Consider the following 13,844-nt stretch of genomic DNA (forward strand, 5'->3'; position numbering starts at 1 on the left):
TGAAGAGGTCGAATTGCAGTTCCGGGACTTGTTCCCATCTGGGAGGGAATATGTCTGCGCCCATTGACCATTCCAACTGTATCGGTTTGTATCGAAATAGAGTATCCACCGTCACATCGTGGATCAGTTGTAAATGAACTGCTGGTAGGTGCCGTCGCATTAAGAGAGGGATGGGTAACTTCACCAAGACTGAATGAGACGTTCGAATGTGACGTCTTTTTATCCCTTCGGTGTCCAAGATCAGTCGTAGGGAGCCTGATCTGTGTGGAAGGGGCTTCCCCACCCATGAAAGGACCAGCCAGCAGAGTCTTGGGACTTTCGTGCTCTAATTTCTGTTAGAGAAGCGATTAAAGAAGGACCGATCTCAGTCTTTTTTTTATCTCTTCAAGCGTTTGATGCGTGTTTTCTCCAAGCTCTTAACGCATCTTTCCGGTGTGCCCTTAGCACCAGGTCTGTCACTATAGCGTACTGGGAAGAGTTTAGCGCTTTTTTTCTGTTGGCGTTGTTGGTATTCTGACTGAATACCTGAGTCTCTTGACAGACCTCACGAGCTCCTTTTATATTTCCAAAGGAAAGGAGAGTTGATGTGACTGAGGGCTTCGATGGTTTCTTAAACATTGAAACCCCTGAGCTGGAGAAAGTCGAGACTTCTAGAAGCCTATCTTGCATCCGTGATGTCCCAGGAACCGGGTCATCTCTTTGAATGCACATTGGCCGGACACATCACATGCTGCCCACTCGAGCCTCTTGATCAGGTATTTTAATACCTGAACTATTTCTAGGCTTGAATTTGACGTGACTAAGTTCGTCAATCCTTTGAAGATACCTAGAACTGTGAGTCCGACACGTACCTTCCTTAGGATGAATGTTACTCTCTGTAACATGAATTCTAGATAGGAGGAAGGAGGGTGGTTGACTAGGTTTGACAAGACTACGAACACCCTTAATTAGAACAAGGTCCATATGTTCAGAAGGATTAACATTCAGAACTTACTGTTTTTTTATGAACTTGTTGAGTGGCGACAAGTTCAAAATGGCTTATTGATATCTTGAGTCTTTCTCGTGAACTCGAAGCGGCCTTCCTTGGAACTCGATGAGATAAAGTTTTCTTACTACCTGTATGCTCTATAGCTCTCAGGTATACTCCTCCAGGAAGGTTTTGAACTGTAAGAGAAGGTAAGGAAATAATAAAATAACAATAGGGATTTTTATAAAAAAAAATTACTAATTTGACATTTTCTAAGAGTATGGTACTTCGACATGATATAAGGAAACATATGAAATATTGCAAGGAGGACACCTTATTTGATTCCCTTATGGGCTCCCAATCTTTGGTCTAGTAGGCCAAGGAAGGTTGTAGAGGGATTATTTTATCTTCTGAATAATCGGAAATTATTACCTGACCTTCCCATGTCCTATCTTTGGTGCAGATGATACATGAATAAGCTCAGTATCTATGCCACTGAGCTTTAGTGCAATAGCTTGTCCCTTGTCTCTGCCGCTCGTGAGAGATCTTTTAACTTGTACCACTATAAGAAACACAATCTCTCTCTCTCTCTCTCTCTCTCTCTCTCTCTCTCTCTCTCTCTCTCTCTCTCTCAGCAACATGTCTCTTATCAATAAATATATTACGATTGTTCCCATTTATCAACATTGTCTATTCTAAGTTTTATTATTGTAAAAAGACTCACCTTTTTACAAAATTTTGAATTGGATTTAACATCTGCTAAAAACACTCATCCATTTTGAATATTATGAGGAACATATGCAATGGAATAGAATTGGCCTTTATTGTTTCATGATCTCTCATTTTAACTATACGCAGCTTGGAACCTTTTAGAAACAGTGCAATGAATATAAGGGAAAAAATACGGGTTGTTTGTTTGAGCCGGTGGAAACGTCACTCAAAATTACTTGCTCGTCGAGAACATCCTCTGTTCTTACATTAAAATTGTTGAATGTTTGTGCAAAGTATGTTCTTTCAGTGATATCAGTACATTATGTATAATTCAGCTCCTAAAGTGTATTTGATTTCTAAAGCGTTTTTTAAATGTTTGCGTGTCTAATACCAGACAGCTATTAGTGCAGTACAGACTGACAATTATGTCAGTTCTAAGGTTTCCAGCTTAATTAAAACACACCTTTGCAAATTTACTTTGACAGGAAACAGACAGTGGAAGTTTGTCCATCAGTATAATTCCTGGACGCAAGTTATTTAGTTTAACATCACCTAATCTATACAAGCTTTTCCGAATAAACTGTAGTTTTGAAAGGCTTTGAAAATCATGGTATGTAACGATACATACTATATATAGTTTTAACGACTGACTTATGAAGATGTCTTTGACATCATAGCATCAAAGCATTCAAAGAACTGCGGCTTCATAATTAAATTATAGCTAGTTCAAGAGCATGATGGTAACCACTGAACAATATGGTTAGGAACTTTTTCAATTTAATGTTTGCCAAGTTACTAACATTAGATTTTTTTTTTTTGGTAACAGTAATAAAACGACTAATTGATAATATAGTAATTAAGGATACAACAGGACTGGGTAAATGAACGGATTTTGAGCGAAGCGAAAAATCTATTTCTGGGTGAGATGGCCATATCGTCCTGATGAAAGTTCCTTAAAGTAGCTTACTAAGGGATATATGTACTACAGTGATATTCCCAGAGAATTTTACCTTTAGGTATCCAGAATTCTAACTCCTGGCGCGAATATCCTTAAAATTTCTCCAAAGGATATCTCATAATATCAGCGGACGCATTCTTGACACGCCTCCATAGCAATCTACACCCCAAACAACGTTTTAGCTTCGAGGAGGATGTGGCAAAAGGGAGCCGTCCAAAGGCTCTCTCCGCTCACGTGATACTATTGGGAATACAACAGCGCCATTCCCATGACGGCGGGCATTCCTTGTAGCATTGAGCGTGGTGTTACAGATACAGTACTACGGGAGGGATACTGTGAAGATCTTTTTTTTTAGAAGAGATAGGTGGGTCCATCAGGACGACATGGCTATCTCACCCAAAAATAGATTTTTCGCTTCACTCAAAATCCGTTTTTTGGGCTCAAGCCATGTCGTCGTGATGGAAGCATACCAGAGCATTAGTGTATCTGTGGATTTTTAATCAGTGCCTCAACCTTATAGCAATCTTTTCTATGGTCATGGGGACCACATGAGAGAAGGGACGTTACCGTTATTCGTCACCATCACTAATCATAACCAATGTTAGTGCTTCCTGCCTCCTACAGGGAAGAGTCATCCTAGACAGTAGAAAAGGGATCTTGAGGTTAACATACATAGTATGACCAAACATAAGTACACACTGTATATACAAATAGTCTCATAGTTGTATATTTGCTAAAATAACAGCAGTGTCTCTTATATCTATTATTTGATGCATACAAATATATGAGGGATACTTACTTTGGTAAGTTGAAGAACTCTGGCATGTATACATACAATTGACTGGCGAAGGTGGACACACTACATCCTAATAGACATTTATTACTAATAAATGACTAAAAGATGTTCAGTAAAATGAATGTAGTATGACAATGGGATTATACCTGTAACAAGTACAGAGACTATATTTCCTTCTTGAAGGAAGAAATGATGAGTGCCACTCTCAGACTGAAGAAAATTATAAAACAATTTCTCTTCATAATTCCTGTACTGGTTACTTCTATCTGCACTGTGTACTTCGTACACCGGCACTATTGATATCTGTATAATTCCACACCTGGGATTTTGAACAGAGCCAGTGTTATCATGGTAACATTTAATTAAAAGAAGTCACACCTAAGAAGGGTGACCTCTTCTCCCTTTAATTGACAGTCCCAGTCAATTAGCTGTTCATCGTAGAATTAGACGGTAGGTTAAATATTCTTTCTGGCGTCACCACATATTGCTTCAGATCATGGATTTTTCTAGCATAGTGTATGTAGAACACTCTGGATGATTCTCATCCGTTACATGTGCGAGGACATGTGAGGTCCCAAACCAAAAACTGTTTACTACAGTAATTAGGGGGCAGGTTTTAATACACTACTTGCCGCCACCACGAAGTGTTTCAGTTCATGCACTTGTTTTGAATATTGTTTGTAAAACTCTCTGGATGATTTCCATCCAGTGCATGAACGAAGGCGTTCAAAGTCCATATACTGAAAGAAGTTCAGTGATGAAGCAATCTTTCTCGGATCATGACCTGTGGGAGTACTGTCCGGATCCGCTCTACGAATAAAGTAGGTGAGCTTTGCCCTTAGTTGTTTTAGGGATAAATTTGATCCAGAAGTTTCTCCTTTAAAGAGCTGTCTTCCCCTGAAGTCTGAAGTTCTACGAAGATAGACCTTTAGACACTCTACAGGACATAGAGAGACATCATCCTTCAGAGGGCAGATTCTCCAGGGACCCCACCTCTTAGTGGGTAGCTCGTTTTTAGCGAGAAAGAATGGATAAGGAAATAGATTCAGTTGTCCCACTTCCGTGAAGTGAATGTGACCGTCATCTCTGGATAGGGCCACTATTTCACTAACTCTAGCCCCAGAGGCGATGGCGAAGAGAAAAATAACCTTTTGGGTTAGATCCTTAAGAGAACAATCTTCATTGTTCACAGATGAGGCATAATGTAAGACCTTGTCCAAAGACCAAGAGATGGGCTTTGGTGGTACCGCGGGCTTAAGCCTAGCACATGCCTTCGGAATCTTATTAAAGATTTCATTCGCCAGATCCACTTGAAAGGCATATAGGAGAGGCCTAGTCAAGGCTGACTTGCACGTGTTTATCGTATTGGCCGCCAGACCTTGGCTATGAAGGTGGACAAAGAAGGACAGACAGAAGTTCATTGAAATTTTTTTCGGTCCTTTTGCTTTGACAAACGCAACCCACTTCTTCTAGTAAGACTCATATTGTCTTCTAGTTGACTTGGCCTTGTATTCTTCTAAGAATTCTATATTGCCTTTTGAGATCCCAAAAATTTTTCTAACCGCTAGAGCGAGAAAATCATGAAATGAAAGGTTTGGGTTCTCTGTGATAAAACGAAGGCAGTTAATTTCTGAATCTTTGGAAATATACCTAGGGTCAGAGCTAGGACCAGCCTCATCTAGTCTCTCAGCCCCACTAGAGGATCCTCGTATTGGGCTATATAGCGAGGTAGTTTCTTGAAGACGCTCGTGATGAAGAGGTCGAATTGCAGTTCCGGGACTTGTTCCCATCTGGGAGGGAATATGTCTGCGCCCATTGACCATTCCAACTGTATCGGTTTGTATCGAAATAGAGTATCCACCGTCACATCGTGGATCAGTTGTAAATGAACTGCTGGTAGGTGCCGTCGCATTAAGAGAGGGATGGGTAACTTCACCAAGACTGAATGAGACGTTCGAATGTGACGTCTTTTTATCCCTTCGGTGTCCAAGATCAGTCGTAGGGAGCCTGATCTGTGTGGAAGGGGCTTCCCCACCCATGAAAGGACCAGCAGAGTCTTGGGACTTTCGTGCTCTAATTTCTGTTAGAGAAGCGATTAAAGAGGGACCGATCTCAGTCTTTTTTTTATCTCTTCAAGCGTTTGATGCGTGTTTTCTCCAAGCTCTTAACGCATCTTTCCGGTGTGCCCTTAGCACCAGGTCTGTCACTATAGCGTACTGGGAAGAGTTTAGCGCTTTTTTTCTGTTGGCGTTGTTGGTATTCTGACTGAATACCTGAGTCTCTTGACAGACCTCACGAGCTCCTTTTATATTTCCAAAGGAAAGGAGAGTTGATGTGACTGAGGGCTTCGATGGTTTCTTAAACATCGAAACCCCTGAGCTGGAGAAAGTCGAGACTTCTAGAAGCCTATCTTGCATCCGTGATGTCCCAGGAACCGGGTCATCTCTTTGAATGCACATTGGCCGGACACATCACATGCTGCCCACTCGAGCCTCTTGATCAGGTATTTTAATACCTGAACTATTTCTAGGCTTGAATTTGACGTGACTAAGCTCGTCAATCCTTTGAAGATACCTAGAACTGTGAGTCCGACACGTACCTTCCTTAGGATGAATGTTACTCTCTGTAACATGAATTCTAGATAGGAGGAAGGAGGGTGGTTGACTAGGTTTGACAAGACTACGAACACCCTCAATTAGAACAAGGTCCATATGGATTAACATTCAGAACTTACTGTTTTTTTATGAACTTGTTGAGTGGCGACAAGTTCAAAATGGCTCATTGATATCTTGAGTCTTTCTCGTGAACTCGAAGCGGCCTTCCTTGGAACTCGATGAGATAAAGTTTTCTTACTACCTGTATGCTCTATAGCTCTCAGGTATACTTCTCCAGGAAGGTTTTGAACTGTAAGAGAAGGTAAGGAAATGATGGTAGGGACATTTTTGTTTCCCATCAATGGCTCATCTTGAATAGGCTTTGAACCGAAGGATCAAAGGTCCTGCGATCCTGAGGGAAAGTTCCTCCTAGCCAAAGCGTCTTTATGCTTCGAGTAGTCAGTAGGCTTAGACTTATGACCATCTGCCTGTAGCATCGTGGTCACTGGAATAGTGGGATGTTGTTGAGCTGCTCGGATATTTCCAGCATTTCCAATCTTCTTTTTAGGTTGGGGACCCACAACCACAGAAGATTTTCTCTTTGAAGGAATTCCCAATTTTTGAAGAAGACCTATGTTCTCCATGGTGGCGTTCTTAATTACTTCCTTAGTAACCTCGTGTAGGAAGAGGTCTTTACCTCAGATGTTGGAAGATATTAGTTTCCTGGTTTCGTGTTTTACTGTTGCATCAGCGAACACAAACTCTCTACATGCTCTCCTAGCCTTCATAAAGGCGTAAAGGTCCTTCGCCTAGATAGCCATATGCATTTTGGCTATGACCATGAGCATGTCTGGGGTACTCTCGTAGGTTGAACACAACTCTATGTAGTTTTGTAGAGAAAGGGATGTCGCAAGTCTCTCCTTTGACTCCTGTTCATTACACAAGAGCAACTCAGACAATTTAGGGAGACATACCTTGAATTGTCGACTTGCGACATCCTTGTCTAATTTTCATACTGAAAATGTCAAATGGACTTCCTTCCAATCCTTTTCCTGTCCGGGAAAAGCTGGTGACAAAGGCTTGCACTCATCGAGTGTGGGACATGGCTTACCCGCCTCTACCGCTTTGGCAACAGAAGTAAATGCCTTCCCCATAAAGGGAAATAAGAGTGAAGTAGGAGCAAGAAAGGAAGGGTGTCCATTATTCAGTGAGAATACCTTCGACTCTGAATAACCCGCCTTTCTTAGACTACCTGAAAGGATAGTCTGTGCCTTATCATGGTCGAGACTCTAGCCCTTCTTTGGTTCCGTTCCTTTTCTTGACTTTGGTTCGTACTTCAGTCGAACCCAACAATTAGGGAAAGCGTCATAGCTTGGCCAAAATTGAATTTTGTCCAAGGGAACAGCACCTATTTTCTCTGAGATGTAAAGATTGCCATTTGAAATCGGCATATGCTCCGCTAAACCTCCAGGGATTGGTTATGGAGCATGTTGTTAGGTCTTGATTCATGGGTCGTTTGACTGACCCCTGGGAAACGACAAGAGAAACTTTACGAGGATCTATCTTGCGTTTTATTTCCTGCTTTTCGTTTTGTCTACGGAAGCTCTTTATTTGATTCTTCAGTTGGATACATAATTGTACCACATTATCCAAATTAGGGGTAGAAGACGAAGATGTCGACATCGATGGCTCTAAAGCCGGCACAGGCGGAGGAAATTCCGACGCAACATTTTCCTCTTTTACCTTGGGGGATTTCTTGCCCTTAATCCCAAAGGTTTTCTGGCGGTCAGGGGATGTAGTTAGCTCCTGAGGCACTACTGTTTCCTCACTTGCTTCCGGAAATAGTAGCTTACGCATCCCATCATTAGGTAGGAAAGGTCCCGGAGAGATCTTTTGAAAGCCTCTCACCCAGTTGCGTAATTCATATTTAGCTGTATCCCTAGTCTCTGTAGACTTGTGATTTTCAAAACCTTCGGACATTAATGTCCGACATATATTGGAAACCTGTGGGTTCCAATAATGTAGGGATCCGGAAGTAATATTGCAGGGGGCATGAAATCTGCAAGTATTATGACCATAAAAATAATTGCTCCTGGCCTTGCAGAGGACTGCAGCACAAGGTATCTGGTGTTCCTCCTGTAAAGAAAGGAAAACCAAATGAGTATACAATGGATCATTTCCTTGACAATCAACATGCAAATGTCCTTTACAACAGAGTAGCTTAGGATAGTAAGCTATAAAGGGATAGTAGGAGATACATCCTTGTGTACCCCTGTGAGCAAATGCTGTTGCCTGCACTCAGTATTAACTACATGGAGATTTCTCTATAGAGTAACCCCAAGTAGAAGGACTCTTACCCCTAAGGGTAGAGAAGTATCAAATCACTGTCCCAAAATAATGTTAATACTGTGGGGTCAGGATGACTGATTCTCGATCAGAATATTGAAGAAAACTATCCATTCAATATATGAACGGTACCAGCAGAATGCTCGTACAAGGGTACCCAAGGTATGTCAGAAATACTACTGTATCATGGTACTGTAGTTTTCTAATTGCAGTAAGTCTATATTGCAATTTACTGGCTACTGTACATCATGTATTGTAGTCTAGTCATTATGCTGCCTTCATAGTAGCATATGACAGTATGGTCCATCTAGCATGAAGACAGCTGGACTAGGAAAATAAAGACACATATTTGTATATCCCACTCAGCCTATTTGCTGTAGTCTTCCTACCATTTTGAAATATAGAGGGAGACTCAAGGAAAAAGGCTCCACCCTTTAACGGTTAGGAGTGTATTACTCCTGCCTTGAAGTGTTTAATATTGTATGGTAATCCTAATACTGATTTCTAATCAGGATATTGAAGAAATCATATTCATTCAATATAGGATTGGGCTCAGCAAATGCCTCTTTTCGGATATCCAAAATATATTGGAAATAACTACTAGTATGAGGTATATTGTAGTTTTCTATCTGCAGTATATTCTATACTGCAGATATACTGGCTACCTGTATAATATATACTGTAGTTTGGCCGGCATGTAGCCGGCATAGCTAGGTTTTCGGCATACCCGGCATGCTAGCTAGAGAGAGAGAGATAGCATGGAAAAAAGGCTACTCCTTACTGTGAATGTATACAGTAATTAAGGATGTAAAAGTCTAATTTGACTGCCTTTCTCCAGAAAGAAGGTTTTAATAGAAGTGGAGAATGTACCATTCCGGCTTCCATGCAGCTACAGTACTATTGCCGACAAGGTACCGCCGATACACTGCCGGCCGGCAAGTCATGCAGTACCAGTACATTCGGCGTGCTGCCAACTGAGTCAGCACTATCTGTGCCGTCCTGGCCGGCAGTACCCCGGCAACAGGACCTGTAGCAGCAGTCCAAGGGAGGATTGAAGAACCTTGGGAACAAAAGGGACTTCCCTCTCACAGCTATCATGGTCGTCGGCAGTTGCCGACAGATGATGTGGTTGGCGGCAGTATGCTCTGCCGTCAGGCAAAGACATGCCTAGAGAGGGAGTCTGGCTGACTCCGGCAACCTACCAGCAAAGGTAGGTTGCAAGATGCCGGCCTAAAGAAAGACAATGGCTCAGTCATCAAAAGTGAACAGAGGGGTAGGGAACAGGGTCTTATAACGAGTGTGAAAGGAACTGGCAAAATTTGTCTGTCCTACCACCTGTAAAAGAAACTCTGTTTCGGTATCGGCAGAATCCCAGGGAACAGGAGAGACTCAGTTCTCCATCCCAAAGATTGCCAACACAGTTAAGGTGACGGCGGCACTGCCGCCTCCTCTCAACAAAGAAGAAACAGAGTTCCAGTGCCAAGTATCCTAAGCTAAAGAAAATTACTCTTCAGCCCAGAGAACTATGGCATAGGAATAGTATTTTAGTCGCAAGGAGAAGATGGTATCTTACCATAACTTCAAGTGCGGCTAATGAGGGCTAACCTCCATTGCCGGCCACTTAGCCGGCAGGGGAATGATGGTATCCTACAACCCATTTGCCCTGCCAGCAGGTCGCCAACATAAGACTAAATACTCTCAGATTCTGACTAAATCCCAAAACCTGATGGTATACCACAACCAACGGTTAAGGGAAGAGGCAGGAAAAACCCTAAGTTAGCCATGCTGAACAAAATTCAAGGCACGGCTATTAGGGTTGTAGCCTGAGGCTACACTCAGAGGGAAAGAGATTACCCTTAAGTCTCCGAAGAGACGTGTAATGTTTCATAACATTCTAGGAGGTATCAGTCTCCACTGAATGAAAACAATACACGAGAGTAACCAGGGAAAGTCTGAACGTATAGTAAAACGTCTAGGTAAGGTTATCTAGGCTATACAAGATCTCGGTTACCTAAATCACCGAAACTCTAACTATATATACGATCGACAGAGAAAAGGGGGAAACAAATATTATGCACATTATCGAAACTTTACAAGAATAATTGCCTAAATAGCAAAATAATTAAAATAATTAAATAAAGCTATTAAAAACTGGAAGTCGTTCTGCTATCTAAATAACACATGCCTAACGAGCGACGGTGCCATGGCACCTCCAGTAACTGGCCTATCTCTTAAACACAATAAAATACTCTAATTTCATTGTGAAACAGGAGCTAAATTATACTCATAGTAAAGACCCGATACTCAACTTTCCAGAGGCGGAAGAAGATGGAGAAAGCATAATAATACTACTGTAAAACGATCGAAAAGTTAGATCACCAGGAAATATCACCGAGCGAGATCGCTACAAAAAAAGGAATGCCCGCCGTCGTGGGAATGGCGCTTTTGTATTCCCAATAGTATTACGAGAGCGGGGAGAGCTTTTGGACGGCTCCCTTTTGCCACATCTTCCTCGAAGCCAAAATGCTGTTTGGAGTGCAGATTGCTATGGAGGCATGTCAAGAATGCGTCCGCTGATATTATGCGATATCCTTTGGGGAAATTTTAAGGATATTCGCGCCAGGAGTTAGAATTCTGGATACCTAAAGGTAAAATTCTCTGGGATTATCATTGTAGTACATATATCCCTTAGGAAGCTACTTTAAGGAACTTCCATCTCGACGACATGGCTTGAGGCCCCCCCCCAAAAAAAAAAAACATTTGTATGAATTTTAAACAGGTAATTGACATTTTACATTTAAGAAATGATTAGGTACCTTCAATTGAAGAGTACTTTACACACACTTTATTAATATATATATATATATATATATATATATATATGTATATATATATATATATATATATGATGATTTTTTGACTTATATATATATATATATATATATATATATATATATATATATATATATATATATATATATGATGATTTTTTGACTTATATATATATATATATATATATATATATATATATATATATATATATATATATATATATATATATATATATGATGATTTTTTGACTTATATATATATATATATATATATATATATATATATATATATATATATATATATATATATATATATATATGTATATATATATATATATATATATATATATATATATATATATGTATATATATATTTAATTTTATTTTCTCAATTCCTTCTTCCTTAAACGAATCGTTTCCTATTATACATACCTAGCTTTACAGTACTGAGCTGCACATTGAAGATTATTAATGTAAGTATCTGGGTTTCATAAAATAATAGGAGTTATTAAGTACCATTAATTTTAATGTTACAAAAATTTTCAAAGTGACTTTTATAGAGTTAAAATCCTACCTACCTATAGAAAAAAGAAATACTTACTGAATTACTATTGAAATCAACCATGTAGGGCGGTGTATTCCTGTATATAATGTTTATACGTATGTATGTTAGGGCATTTATCATTATTTTTATTATTGTTATCATTTTATTTTTGTTATCATTATCATCATTATTATTGTTGTGGTTATATTCGTTGTCATAAGCCTAGCTCTATCTATCGTTGGATGAGCAGACTCCTAGAAGCCTTGGAACCCTGATTTTGAAAGCAATCTTTTATAGCAAATCCTCTTAGAAACGGAGGAATAAAAAAAAACAACAAATACCTAAATCATAAGAATATGGTTATGAATACTGTATACCATTATAATTATCACTACATTAGCTACAACCCTAGCTGGAAAAGAAGGATGCTACAAGCCCTAGGGCTCCAACAGGGAAAGTAGCCCACTCAAGAAAGGAGATAAGGAAATATATAACCTGTATATGAAAGTAATGAATAGAAAATATAATTTTCTAAAGATCAATTATAACGTTGAAATAGATCTACAATGTATAAAATATGTAGACATGCATATGACAATCTGTTCATCACATAAACATTTACAGCAAGTTTGATTTTCTTAAGCTCCATAACTTTGATGGTCATGGTTTTTGGAATAAAGATGTTTAAGGATTAGACAAACTAACGATGAGTCACCTGACATTCATACCCTTTTATTAAGCGTTCTCAACGCACTACTTTTCATAAAGCTGGGGAAAAGCAATTTGACAGTTAATGATCTTTTCTTGCCTTCAAGCAAGATAATTCTATCCATAAAAGTGGAAGGTCGTGATACAGTTCCCTTATTGTCAGGAACCTCACCGTCCTTGTGAGATAAGGATGGGGGTTTTGGGGAGCCTATATGCCTACCTGCTGAGTCATCAGCACTCATTGCCTGGCCCTTCCTGGTCCTAGCTTGAGTGGAGGTGGGGGTTGGGCGCTGATCATTTGTATATATGGTCAGTCTTTAGGGCATTGTTCTACTTTCTAGGGCAATGTCACCGTCCCTTGCTTCTGGCATTTATCGGGGAACTTTAAATCACAGCTGAAGAGTCTCCTGTATCCTAACCGTGTGAAAAAAAATAGTGACCGACCAGTTACTTTATCTATCCAATCAAGTAAAAGGACCAATGCTTTATGTGAAGAAAGAGATTGTTTAAACCTATTCACTATATATGTAGATAAAAGAAAGCCGTAACTCGAATATTTTACCTTATAATGATATGGGAGAAAATATCATTCAGGTACCATGAGACCATAAATTTCAGTGGCCCAATTTATTTCTTTAAGGCAGCGTTAACTTGTATTTTTTAAAATAAGGATTGTATGTATCAAGCGTTACCATACAGTGCATACACAATCATCCATGTTGATTAAGAATTACTTTTTTAGTTTTAAGTATCGTTCACTAACACCATGTGATATATTGTAGCTTCGGTCAATGAAACGAAAATGATTTAACGCCTGCTCCTTAAAACTCTACCATTGACGATCTTATACTGCATACATCAAGTAAATAAAGTTATTTATTGATGCCCTAAAAAAGAATTAAATTTACAAGAACTCATCTGAATGGTAAGTGACGCCGTATTCTTCAAGCACACAGTAAATTGGCTCATAAATAATATGAAAATTGGAGACGGTTATGGAAATCAAGTCCTATTTGCTATTTAATCTATTTTTTTCAATTCCTAGAAAATCGGTAAATCCAATGCATTCAATAGAGAAAATATTCATACATTCATCGTTATTTCATCGAAGTTTCATAATATAAAAGTTTTAACTTTAACGTTTAGAACCAAATATTTCAAATCCATTTATTTAAAACAAAAATTAATCGGATGATATCAAAAGATTTATATTGGGAAATGAGTTAAGAATTGGATAGATGATTTATAAAATAGAGTAAATGTGTAAAGAAAGGTTGTTTGTAGGTTATATATGACAGAAAAGATCCATTACCTGAAGTAAAGAGCCTAACTTTTCAAGCTGAAGATAAAGGTAAGCAGGCAGTTATTAAAATGGATAAGATAACAATT

General features: G+C 39.3%; 1 pseudogene; it reads left to right on the forward strand.

The window, feature by feature from the left end:
• The window catches only part of LOC137639673 (putative neural-cadherin 2), a 73,573-nt pseudogene that overhangs the window by 57,084 nt on the left and 2,645 nt on the right, over positions 1-13,844 (forward strand).

Source organism: Palaemon carinicauda, chromosome 4, assembly GCF_036898095.1.
Source record: "Palaemon carinicauda isolate YSFRI2023 chromosome 4, ASM3689809v2, whole genome shotgun sequence".
Classification (NCBI taxonomy): Eukaryota; Metazoa; Arthropoda; class Malacostraca; order Decapoda; family Palaemonidae; genus Palaemon; species Palaemon carinicauda.